Below are 12,235 nucleotides of genomic sequence, written 5' to 3'. Positions count from 1 at the left end.
CACGATGCCGGCTGGCAGGTAGTGGATCCTCTGTGCCAGAGAGGGATGGCGAGGACCGCGCTAGTGGACCGGTTCTAAGCCACTACAGGTTTTCACCAGAGCCCGCCGCAAAGCGGGATGGTCTTGCTGCGGCGGTAGTGACCAGGTCGTATCCACTAGCAACGGCTCACCTCTCTGGCTGCTGAAGATGCTGAAGATAGGCGCGGTACAAGGGAGTAGGCAGAAGCAAGGTCGGACGTAGCAGAAGGTCGGGGGCAGGCGGCAAGGATCGTAGTCAGGGGCAACGGCAGGAGGTCAGGAACACGGACTAGGAACAGACAAGGGAACGCTTTCACTAGGCACTAAGGCAACAAGATCCGGCCAGGGAGTGCAGGGGAAGTGAGGTGATATAGGGAAGTGCACAGGTGGGAGCCAATTAAGCTAATTGGGAAGATTGGGCCAGGCACCATCATTGGTGCACTGGCCCTTTAAATCGCAGAGACCCGGCGCGCGCGCGCCCTAGGGAGCGGGGCCGCGCGCGCCGGGACAGGACCGAGGGAGAGCGAGTCAGGTACGGGGGCCGGGGTGCGCATCGCGAGCGGGCGCTATCCGCATCGCGAATCGCATCCCGGCTGAAGGCGGGAACGCAGCGCACCCGGTCAGTGGATCTGACCGGGGCGCTGCAACAACGAAGATGAGGCGAGCGCTCCGGGGAGGAACGGGGACCCGGAGCGCTCGGCGTAACAGTAGTATTAGAGCTTTCTTTAGACCACTCAAGCTGGAAACAGAGAGGGATGATCACTGTGATGTGTACTGGGGAAAACAGTGAATATTCATAATTTTGAATATATATGCAATATTCGCGAATAAAATTTGAATTGCGAATATTCGTGAGCAACACTACTGCCTATGATCACAGGGGTGGGGGGCTTATTCTCCTGTGCTCCTTGTGAAAGTAAGAAAATGTTACTGCAACTATCTACTATCTACATGTTTTGGTGCCTCAACTCCTTTTCAAACCCAATATGGTGGCCGAAAAACACCCTAATAAAAAAGAAGACTACAAAATCAGTATGGTGCTCCTTTATTTCTGAGGCCTGTGTGCGAGATAAGCAGTGCAATAACGCCACACATGGGATATTTCTAAAACCTTTAAAATATTTAAAAACCTTCTAAAATATTTTTAAATTCGCTTCTCGGCCTTTTGGCTAAGATCAAGTGTAGTATCTGTTCTCATCAGTTTTGATGCTGGTGGGGATGGGCGCTGCATGGAGGATGCAGGTGTACCAGGGCTTTCCGGGGCTGGTTCTGAGGAATCAGCTCGACGGCTGCCCCGATGTGACCTGTTCCCTCCGGGTCTCGCCATGAGGCTGAGAGGGTCTAGAGCCGAGGTACTTTTGTGCCTCGGGGAGTGGTGACCCCCGAGGTGCCGAAACTCACTGGGAGGATGGACTCACTGAGTTGAAGCACGGGCACCATAATCTCTTCACCTTGTGGCACTCACCTCTTGATTCCCGGCCTTCTGGCTAGGATCAGAGAAATTTTTATAGATCCGACCGGATGTCCGGGCAGTATATCTGCACACATTCACTTATTTCTTTCTTTTTTGTCTCACTGTGTCACTTTTTGCGTGTTGCGTGTTCACAGGATTTGTCAGGATGCGGTAGCCCTTCTGGGTGTCCCTCTTTGCGGTCTAGGGGAGGTGTGTGTGGCCATTAGGTTCCGCACCTCCCTGCAAACACCCCGGGTACTCCTGCTTTGGCAGAGTACCTACCGTTATCGGCTCTGCAGGCAGATACCTTGGCTAACGCCAAGGGGGATGCCGGGAGCATTTGTGGTCCCCTAGTAGCTTTGGCGAAAAGGGACATCGAACCTGGAACCTCGCAGGTACCTTTTGGTCCGGAGGCGAAGGGTAAGGTTTGTTGGGGGGCCTCTCTCCTATCGGAGAAGGGCTTGCGATAGACCGCATCCTTTGTGCACGTTTTTTTAGTGTAACATGTTTGCACTTTTTCTTGCACTTTGGGTGATTCGAGAGCACGTTCCTCGGCTTTAGATAAAAAAAAAAATGGGATATTTCTAAAACCTACAAATCCAGGGTAATAAATGTTTAGTAAATTTTTTCTATTAATAACTGCTGTGCTGGATTATAAAAAATGGATTATGGTTAAAATGTTTACTTTTCTCTTCCACTTTGCTTTTAATTTGCTTTAACCAAAAGGGTGAACACAATTCATAAATTGATAGGAGTTTCTTGCATACAGGAAATCAACTTTAGAAATAAATTGGTCCCTTAAAAAAAATGATTCGGGAAATTTTCTAGCAAATTCGAAAATTATCAACTAAACTTTTAAGCCCTCTAATGTTCTAAAAATTATGCTTATTACTATCTACATATATATAAAAATACATGCAATGTATTATAAATTTTTAATAATGATAATAATAATAATTTATATATATATATATATATATATATATATATATATACATCTATATTATATAAGGACAGGGCCGACACTAGCCTAAGACAGCTAAGGCAGCTGCTTTAGGACACTCCTTGTGGGGGCGGAAAAAATCCAAATCCCCAGCCACTGGCATAGGATTTAGATCACAAGCGGCCCTACTGCCCCCCTCCCCCCAAGAAGATAAAATGAGTGGCGATGCATATGATGTACACATCGCCACTCAGTACTGTACAAGAATGGATGACATGAATCCCCGCTGCTGTACTGTACCCAGCGGAGGAGAAGACCTGAGCTGGAAGAAGAGATCCCTGGTGTCAGCCAGGGAGCGTGGATAGGATGAGTGGGATTTTAAAAGGTATACAAAGTATGGACACAGGTGACGCATTTCGTCCCTCACCAACGGGCCTTAGTCATACAAACATGTACAAATGAATCTTTTATATGGAGAGCAAGGTGATTGCTCCGCCCCCAAGGGCAGTACAAGCCTTGCTTTCTTTCTCCAAGCTTAGTCAGGCAGGTGGATCCTGGTCCTAATTAGGCCAGACACACCTACACTAGGCTAGGAGATTCCAGTTTTTATACATCATACAAAACACACAAAAAAAAAGTCTAAAAATAAAAACCCAGTTAGGATGGGACAGATCACCGAATGGTGGATGCCCCACACATTTATCAAGCCAGAGCACGTTCTACAAAGAATTTTTCCACCATTCTCGGATAATGCATGTTAATAAACGTAGTGTGAACTGGGTTCTAAAAACCAATTTGTATAAATCGATTGCAGCACCAACATAGACAACCGCTCTAGCCGATTCACACATTACATCATAATAAGATACAGAACAAACAGAACTATAAAATGAAGAGCTAGAGGGTACTAAATATGTGGCATAGGGGTACTCTGCTGCTCAGCGTTTGGAACAAACCGTTCCGAACACTGGAGCCGGCGATGTCATAGCCCCGCCCCCTCACGACGTCACGCCCCGTCCCCTCAATGCAAGTCTATGGGAGGGGGCGTGACGACTGTCACGCCCCCTCCCATAGACTTGCATTGAGGGGGCGGGGCGTGACATCATGAGGGAGCGGGGCTATGACGTCACGAGCTCCTGACGCCGCCTCCAGCATTCGGAACAGTTTGTTCCGAACGCTGAGCAGCGGAGTACCCCTTTAATGAATAAATAAGTATTCATATGTTTTATACTGGAAGTGAGTATCGGTTATTAGTAATGTAAAATGGTATCCAAACCTTTTTTTAAAGCCCCTGGGAACACGTCTTTCTAATTTCAGGATCCAATTAACTTCGCGATCCAATAGTTTCTTCTTTATGGCACCACTTCTAATGGGGGCTTTAACCCTTTCCAGTTCCTGCAACATGAGAGACGCTGTGCTTCCAGCGTGTTTCTCCGCGCAGTGCTTGGATACCATTGATACGTGTCATGAATTGAAGTGCGGTATGCCTGATATGTGCTTACGTATACGCACCTTCAGGGGGCTTGTAGTGCACCCCACATACTGCCCCTCACATTCACGACACGTAAAGACATACACCGCAAAGGATGACATCGTCACGTAGGATTTTTTTTTTTTGGGCTCTTTCTGAATACAAGCTAGGCGAAATTTTTTGACCAATAGTCGGGGCCCTTTTCGAAATGCATTTATGTTTAAATACCCCTTCAAAGGCAGGATCACTGGTAATGAGGGGCATAGATTTATGTAAAACACTACAGATGTCTTTAAATTCATTGCTGAATTGTGTAGAAAAAATAATAGGCGAGACACCTGACCGCATCCCCATTTTATCAGATGATTTTGCCTTTGTAGCTATTAGCGCATGGCGTTCCTTTTGGGACGCTATTCTTTTGCCTCTGTCGATATCCACGGGCTCGTAGCCATCGGTTTATTTGTGCAGCTTCTTTTTCAAAGTCAGAGTCCGCAGAACAATTCCGGTAGGAAGATTCCTGGTGAAGTATGCAGGGTGACACAAGGGTTCATGCAGGATAGAATGAACTGCAATGCTTTTCACCTACCTATCTGCCTGCCTACATGGTCTATCTACAAACCTTCCTATACCACCTACCTACTTGCCTAAAATGTCTTCCTGCCTACACTGTCTACCTACATGCCTACACTTTCTGCCTGCCTGTACATCTACCAGCCTATCTACCTACCTACCTGCCTGCACACCTACCTGCAAACCTGCCTACCTTTCTGTATACCTACCTACCTGCCTTGACAATCTACCTGTCTACAGTGTCTACCTACATGCCTGCACTACCTGTCTGAAAAACTACCTGCCTAAACTGTCTATCTACCTGCCTGCACAACTAAATAATTTTACTATTTACTTACTATCATTTAATACCTACGGTATTATCTACCTACCTACCTGCATGCACTATGTACCTGCACTATCTATTTACCTACTGGCATTATCTACCAGCACTATGTACCTACCTACATGGCTACACTATCTACCCACCAACCTAATGGGTTTATGTAAATACCTACACTATGTACCTACCAGTTTGCAATATCTACCTATCTACTGGGGGCCCCTACCTATGTATCTACCAGGGGCCGTTACCTATCTACCGGGGGCAGAAAAAACTTGGGAAATGTTCTGAATGTGCAGACCCTAACATGCTTTTCTGGCAGATTCTGATGGAGATGAGTCATGGATGGAAGAAGTCTTCATGGTGATGTTATTGGTGATACTGGTGTTATTGGTGATACTGGTCTGTGTACAGTGGTGTTATTGGTGATACTGGTCTGTGTATAGTGGTGTTATTGGTGATACTGGTCTGTGTATAGTGGTGTTATTGGTGATACTGGTCTGTGTATAGTGGTGTTATTGGTGATACTGGTCTGTGTATAGTGGTGTTATTGGTGATACTGGTCTGTGTATAGTGGTGTTATTGGTGATACTGGTATGTGTATAGCGGTGTTATTGGTGATACTGGTCTGTGTATAGTGGTGTTATTGGTGATACTGGTCTGTGTATAGTGGCGTTATCTACCTGCCTGCACAACTAAATAATTTTACTATTTACTTACTATCATTTAACACCTACGGTATTATCTACCTACCTACCTGCATGCACTATGTACCTGCACTATCTATTTACCTACTGGCATTATCTACCAGCACTATGTACCTACCTACATGGCTACACTATCTACCCACCAACCTTATGGGTTTATGTAAATACCTACACTATGTACCTACCAGTTTGCAATATCTACCTATCTACTGGGGGCCCCTACCTATGTATCTACCAGGGGCCGTTACCTATCTACCGGGGGCAGAAAAAACTTGGGAAATGTTCTGAATGTGCAGACCCTAACATGCTTTTCTGGCAGATTCTGATGGAGATGAGTCATGGATGGAAGAAGTCTTCATGGTGATGTTATTGGTGATACTGGTGTTATTGGTGATACTGGTCTGTGTACAGTGGTGTTATTGGTGATACTGGTCTGTGTACAGTTGTGTTATTGGTGATACTGGTCTGTGTATAGTGGTGTTATTGGGGATACTGGTCTGTGTATAGTGGTGTTATTGGGGATACTGGTCTGTGTATAGTGGTGTTATTGGGGATACTGGTCTGTGTATAGTGGTGTTATTGGTGATACTGGTCTGTGTATAGTGGTGTTATTGGTGATACTGGTCTGTGTATAGTGGTGTTATTGGTGATACTGGTCTGTGTATAGTGGTGTTATTGGTGATACTGGTCTGTGTATAGTGGTGTTATTGGTGATACTGGTCTGTGTATAGTGGTGTTATTGGTGATACTGGTCTGTGTATAGTGGTGTTATTGGTGATAGTGGTCTGTGTATAGTGGTGTTATTGGTGATAGTGGTCTGTGTATAGTGGTGTTATTGTTGATAGTGGTCTGTGTATAGTGGTGTTATTGGTTATACTGGTCTGTGTATAGTGGTGTTATTGTTGATAGTGGTCTGTGTATAGTGGTGTTATTGGTTATACTGGTCTGTGTATAGTGGTGTTATTGTTGATACTGGTCTGTGTATAGTGGTGTTATTGGTTATACTGGTCTGTGTATAGTGGTGTTATTGTTGATACTGGTCTGTGTATAGTGGTGTTATTGGTGATACTGGTCTGTGTATAGTGGTGTTATTGTTTATACTGGTCTGTGTATAGTGGTGTTATTGTTGATACTGGTCTGTGCATAGTGGTGTTATTGGTGATACTGGTCTGTGTATAGTGGTGTTATTGGTCATACTGGTCTGTGTATAGTGGTGTTATTGGTGATACTGGTCTGTGTATAGTGGTGTTATTGGGGATACTGGTCTGTGTATAGTGGTGTTATTGGTGATACTGGTCTGTGTATAGTGGTGTTATTGGTGATACTGGTCTGTGTCTAGTGGTGTTATTGGTGATAGTGGTCTGTGTATAGTGGTGTTATTGGTGATACTGGTCTTGTGTATAGTGGTGTTATTGGTGATACTGATCTGTGTATAGTGGTGTTATTGGTGATACTGGTCTGTGTATAGTGGTGTTATTGGTGATACTGGTCTGTGTATAGTGGTGTTATTGGTGATACTGGTCTGTGTATAGTGGTGGCATTATTCATCCCCTGTATAGAGGGGACGTTGGTGTCAGTATGGTGGGTTTTATGTAATAACAATATGATGGTATTAGTCACTGCAGTAACAATATATCGTCCTGGTGTGGAATCAGTTAGAAAATCCTCCGTGTGCCCCTGGTGAGCGATGATACATTCACTGTATACACCACTATTCTCTTACATTCACAGGCCGGAGGGGAAATATGCAAAATATTCTGTCTTGCCCGGATGCTTCTAACCCATACTACATCAGTGGTGGGGGGAAGGAGGAGGAACCAAAATGCAGCTTCTCAAAAACATCCGGTCTTGTGGGGTATTCCTCACCGCTGCTGATGTCTTGGTGCAGAGACCACAGGACTCCTTCAGTTGTCTTGTGGAGTCCGGGCCTCAATGGGTCAGATCTGTGTCAGTGGTGTGAGGGGCTACACAATGTGTGGAAAGTGATTTATAGTTATGTCTGATCTTGTAGATGGATTATAATATTTCAGACATTTCTAGTCACCTATAAGAAGTCTTTCTCATGTAATGTTATATAAATGTCACTTACATCAGATATTTCCTTATTCTTCATTTTCAGATGAATATCTCTTCTCTCAGGTCTCTGGGGGGATGGAGGGCAATGTTACACAGGAGCAGCGTCAGCTTCTATGACCACCAGACCCCTGAATGTGAAGCATTACCTGCCGATATTTATCTACAAGATGAAGACAAGGGACCAGGTAGAAAAAAAACCTGGAGATATCTCTGCTATTGTCTGATGAGTCTACAGGGTTCTGGTCCATAGAGGAATATAGAAATAAATCTGTAATTCATTACCAGGCCCTGAGAATACAGCTAATTCATTTATTAGAATATACAACATATTACTATATACATGGATTCTTATAGAAATGAAAAAGTTTCTTTTTTCGGCATTACTGAGGAGTAGATTGAAGCAAATTTTCAAAAAGTTCAACTCAATTTTTTTTAAAGTTCAAAGTTCAACTTTGGTTCGATTCGGCTCACTTCGACACAAACCAGCAAAGAAATAAGGTTTAAACATGTGCATAACACTGCCTAACAGCTCTAAAGCCCTGTATAACACTGCTAGAAATGTATTCAAGTAGTTTTAAAGTGTAAAAACACTGTAGGCTCAGTTATGGCAACATGCGGTAACCAATGGTAAATAGTAGCTTATTCAATTCACACACACAAAAAAAAGCGGCATTAAATAACCCTGGTTGTTGGCAGATTCATGCCGGTGTTAAAATGCACACAGAGGTATCAGAAGCCGCAGTGGCGTTTTACAAGCCTGCCAAAAATGATCCCTTTTGGGGAGTTGCAACAGGATTGCTATACAAAAATAGTGAAGAAGAAATAGCTTTTGTATGAAAGGCCAAATAAGTTATCCCTCTTTTGGGGGATCATGGGTTGTGTATGTGTTAGCCTGATTGGTAGTAGCATCAGCAAGGGCGTACTGGTGGAATCTGAAGTAGCCAGTGTACAGCAGGAGGTGGAAATCTGATAGTATCCAGCAGAGATGATAGACATGTGGAAGGTGTAGTAGCAAGCCTACATCAGGAGATGACGGACTGGTGGGAGTTTTAGTAGCCAGCATACAGTGCTGTCTAATCTGTGGCATCTGGCACATGAAATTTAAAATCCTCACTGATTCATTTTAACAACAAGAGTTTTCCCAAGTTTCTGGCAAACAATCTTGTTCGCTTAGGGGTGATGACATTGGCTCTTCTACCTCCTACTGAGAAGACCTTGAACCAGTCAACCAGTCCACAAGGTTGTACTATCCTCTTAAACCACACAACTCCTGAGAAGACAATAAGAACGTTTGCTTGTTGATGTGGCTGCTGCTACTACCACCAGGCACCTGGCTTCTGCTGTTACCTGTACTGGTGCTGGTTCGGCCATGTCTACCATGATAGGGCCAACTAGGAGCATGGGCAGAGCTTAGTGATGTTACTGTTGATGCTTCTCTGCTGGGTCTCGCTGCTAGAAAACAGCAGCAGTAAAGTCAATAAGCAGCAGTAACGTCAGCAGTAACGTCAGAGCACGGAACAGCACCAGGTAAATTTTGCTGCCATCATTGTCACCTGCACTACCTGTCTGTTCAAACAGGTTAGTGTAGGTGACACTGATGACAGATTTCCTATAAATTGCATTGTCATGTTACACCCAGGTAGGAATAATGTGTGTGCGACTGAACCCAGAAAATACATGTACATCAGCTTTAGATGGCTATGCTGCGTTCATGGCACATTTAATACGTAGTGCCAAAATACAGGACAGTCCTCGGCTTTGCTCAGTATTAAAAATATTTGTATGTGATATGTGTTATGGGCTGGAACACTGCTGACTGGGATTTGTAGTGAACGAACAGACTTCTGCAGGTAGAGACAGGACAGGAGGTCCCTGAGATCAGCCCACAGATTAATGCTGTGCTCAGCTTGCTCTTGAATGGTATATATAAGAGTTTGCGCTCAGCTTGTTTTGGAATTGTGAAATTGTATAGGTTAGAATATGAGAAGTTTTTCTGGCTGCTGCACTGCTTGTTCTCTCTCTCACTGTCTCTCTCCGGAATGGCGGCTGCACACAATACATAGTGCATTACCTGTGTCTAAAACCCCATCCCCTTAATATGCAAACTTAAAACATTTCCTATAACGTCTTGAAGTTGGCCTTTCCTGTTTAACTGTTTCATAGCCAATGGTGAATGACCTCCGTGGTGCCTACACAGGGCCGGATTAAGAGCATCACGGACCTGGTGCTGAAGATTGTGATGGGCCTTTTTATTGAAGTATATAAAATGAAAACGCAATTTTGTCACGTTTTATGCACATTAAATTACCAGGATAGCTGAATATATGTTAGTGTATGGAAACTTTGCATATACTTATAGAATCTGTTCTTTAGCTAAAAAAAAAAGAAGAAACAACTCACCTTTATGGGGGTCCGGAGTGTCAAAGAGGTGTGGTAGAGGGTCCGCTATGCCCCCCAGACTGTAACACCTATCCGATGTGACGTCACACCCGCTGCTTCTTTGGTTAACACGCAGGGCTTGTTTGCCAGCGACATGTTGACATCCTGTGCATGCGCCATGAATAGGGATTGTGGTTCACAAGTTCAAACCTGTCAGACTGCTCATCCATCACAATCCCAATCACAGCACATAGGGGATGCGTGTGTCACAGAAGGTGCGGAGTAGTGTTGCAGCCCTGTAGCCACTCCTCTTTCACACTCAATGCACCCCTAAAAAATGTTATTTTTGTTTAGTGAAATAAAGGATCAAACAACATCTATGAAGATCTGCAAAGTATCCATACACCAACATCTTTTTTGGCTATGCTAGCAATTTCATATGCATAAGGCTTCTTTTGATCTTTATAAAATACATTAATTATGATTGTGACAACCAGAAAAAGAAAGAGGAGCAAAAGTGAATTGGCACTGAATGTACTACTGCTGTAGATGGAACAGTACTAGTATGCGGACAATGAATGGAGATGGAGCATGTATAACCCAATTAGGATCCTAGGAGGTGCTTCACGGAAATTCAAGATATGTAGGTACCAAGAAAATAGGATATTCCAAATGTGTAGGTACCAAAATAGAGGATATTCCAAATAGAGGATATACCAAAATAGAGGATATTCCAAATGTGTAGGTACCAAGAAAATAGAAAGCGGAGCACTCAGCCGATACGTGTCCTCAAGGGGTGGCTGGTCACCGAACAGGGTCTTCAGCAGGGAGGCGATAGATGGAACGGGGAGAGCTCAGACGCCGGCCACAGTCCGTATCGCGCCATTGGCGCTATACGGACCGTGGCCGGCATCTGAGCTCCCTCTGTTCCATCTACCTCCTCTCTGCTGAAGACCCTGTTTGGTGACCAGCCACCCCTTGAGGACACGTATCGGGTGAGTGCTCCGGTGGCGAATACGCCATCCAGTTTCGTACCCTCGCCTCAGAGCTAGCCTGGAACAATGAGCTTCAAAAAAGGCTTATCCAGCAACATTGTAGATGTACTGGCCGCACGAGAAATTCCAGCTAACCTGTCTGAACTTATTCATTTGGCCACCCGCATCGACATGCGTTTTTCTGAAAGACACCAGGAGCTCTGCCAGGAAAAGGACCTTGATCTCTGGGCACCTCTCTCCCAGTATCCAATCTACCCCTGTGCCTCCCGCCGAGGAGGCTATGCAAGTGGATCGGTCTCGCCTGACCCATGAAGAGAGGTCTCGTCGCAGAGATAAAAAATGTATGCCTGTACTGCGCTAGTACCGAACATTTCCTAGTAGATTACCCTATTCGTCCCCCGCGTCTGGGAAACGCACGCACGCACCCTGTTCACGTGGGAGTGGCGTCCCTTGGTGTAAATTCTGCTTCTCCACGTCTCACTGTGCCTGTGCGGATTTCTCCTTCTGCTAACTCCTACATCTCAGCTGTGGCCTTCTTGGACTCTGGTTCTGCAGGAAATTTTATTTTGGCCTCTTTTGTTAATAGGTTCAGCATCCCAGTAACCCATCTCGTCAAGCCAATCTACATTTCTTCTGTCAACGGAGAAAAATTGGACTGCACTGTGCGTTACCGCACAGAACCCCTGCTTGGACTGCATCACGAAAAAATAAAATTTTTCGTTCTGCCGTACTGCACCCCTGAAGTCCTCCTCGGTCTGCCATGGCTCCAACGTCATTCTCCCACCCTTGACTGGACCACCGGGGAGATCAAAAATTGGGGTCCTTCTTGTCACAAACGATGCCTCACATCTGCTCCCATTTGTCTAACTCCTGAGGTTCCACCCTTACCGGTCCCTCCCAAGGCTTACCAGGATTTTTCTGATTTTTTCGGCAAAAAGCAAGCAGTGATCTTGCCTCCTCATAGCCCCCTTCCTGGTAACACTCTGCCCCGTGGCAAGCTTCACCCTCTGCCCCCCCTTCCCATTCCCACTTCTTCTGGAGTTCCTGCCCTAGATGAAGTAACCCAGAGACTCAAGAGTCGCTCCCAATGGCCTCGTCTTGTATGAAGGGACAAGCAGATAAAAAGAGGGGGAGACCTAAGGGGGGGGGGATACTGTTACGCTGGGCGCTCCGGGTCCCTGCTCCCGCTCCGGGCGTGCTCCCGCTCCGGGCGTTCTCCTCTCTGCAGCGCCCCAGTCAGACCCGCTGACTGGTCACCTCCTTGGGATTCTGGCTGTACTACATAGACTGTGCTTCAAAGC

At 45.3% G+C, this 12,235-nt stretch overlaps 1 pseudogene; it reads left to right on the top strand.

Moving 5' to 3' along the window:
* Nucleotides 1-1,167: 1,167 nt before the first annotated feature.
* Nucleotides 1,168-1,327, top strand: LOC130268194 (U2 spliceosomal RNA; annotated as a pseudogene).
* Nucleotides 1,328-12,235: the final 10,908 nt, after the last annotated feature.

The sequence above is a fragment of the Hyla sarda genome, chromosome 4 (genome assembly GCF_029499605.1).
Source record: "Hyla sarda isolate aHylSar1 chromosome 4, aHylSar1.hap1, whole genome shotgun sequence".
In the NCBI taxonomy this organism is placed as follows: domain Eukaryota; kingdom Metazoa; phylum Chordata; class Amphibia; order Anura; family Hylidae; genus Hyla; species Hyla sarda.
The sequence above is the reverse complement of the archived record's forward strand: the minus strand, read 5'-3'. Positions and strand labels throughout refer to the sequence as shown.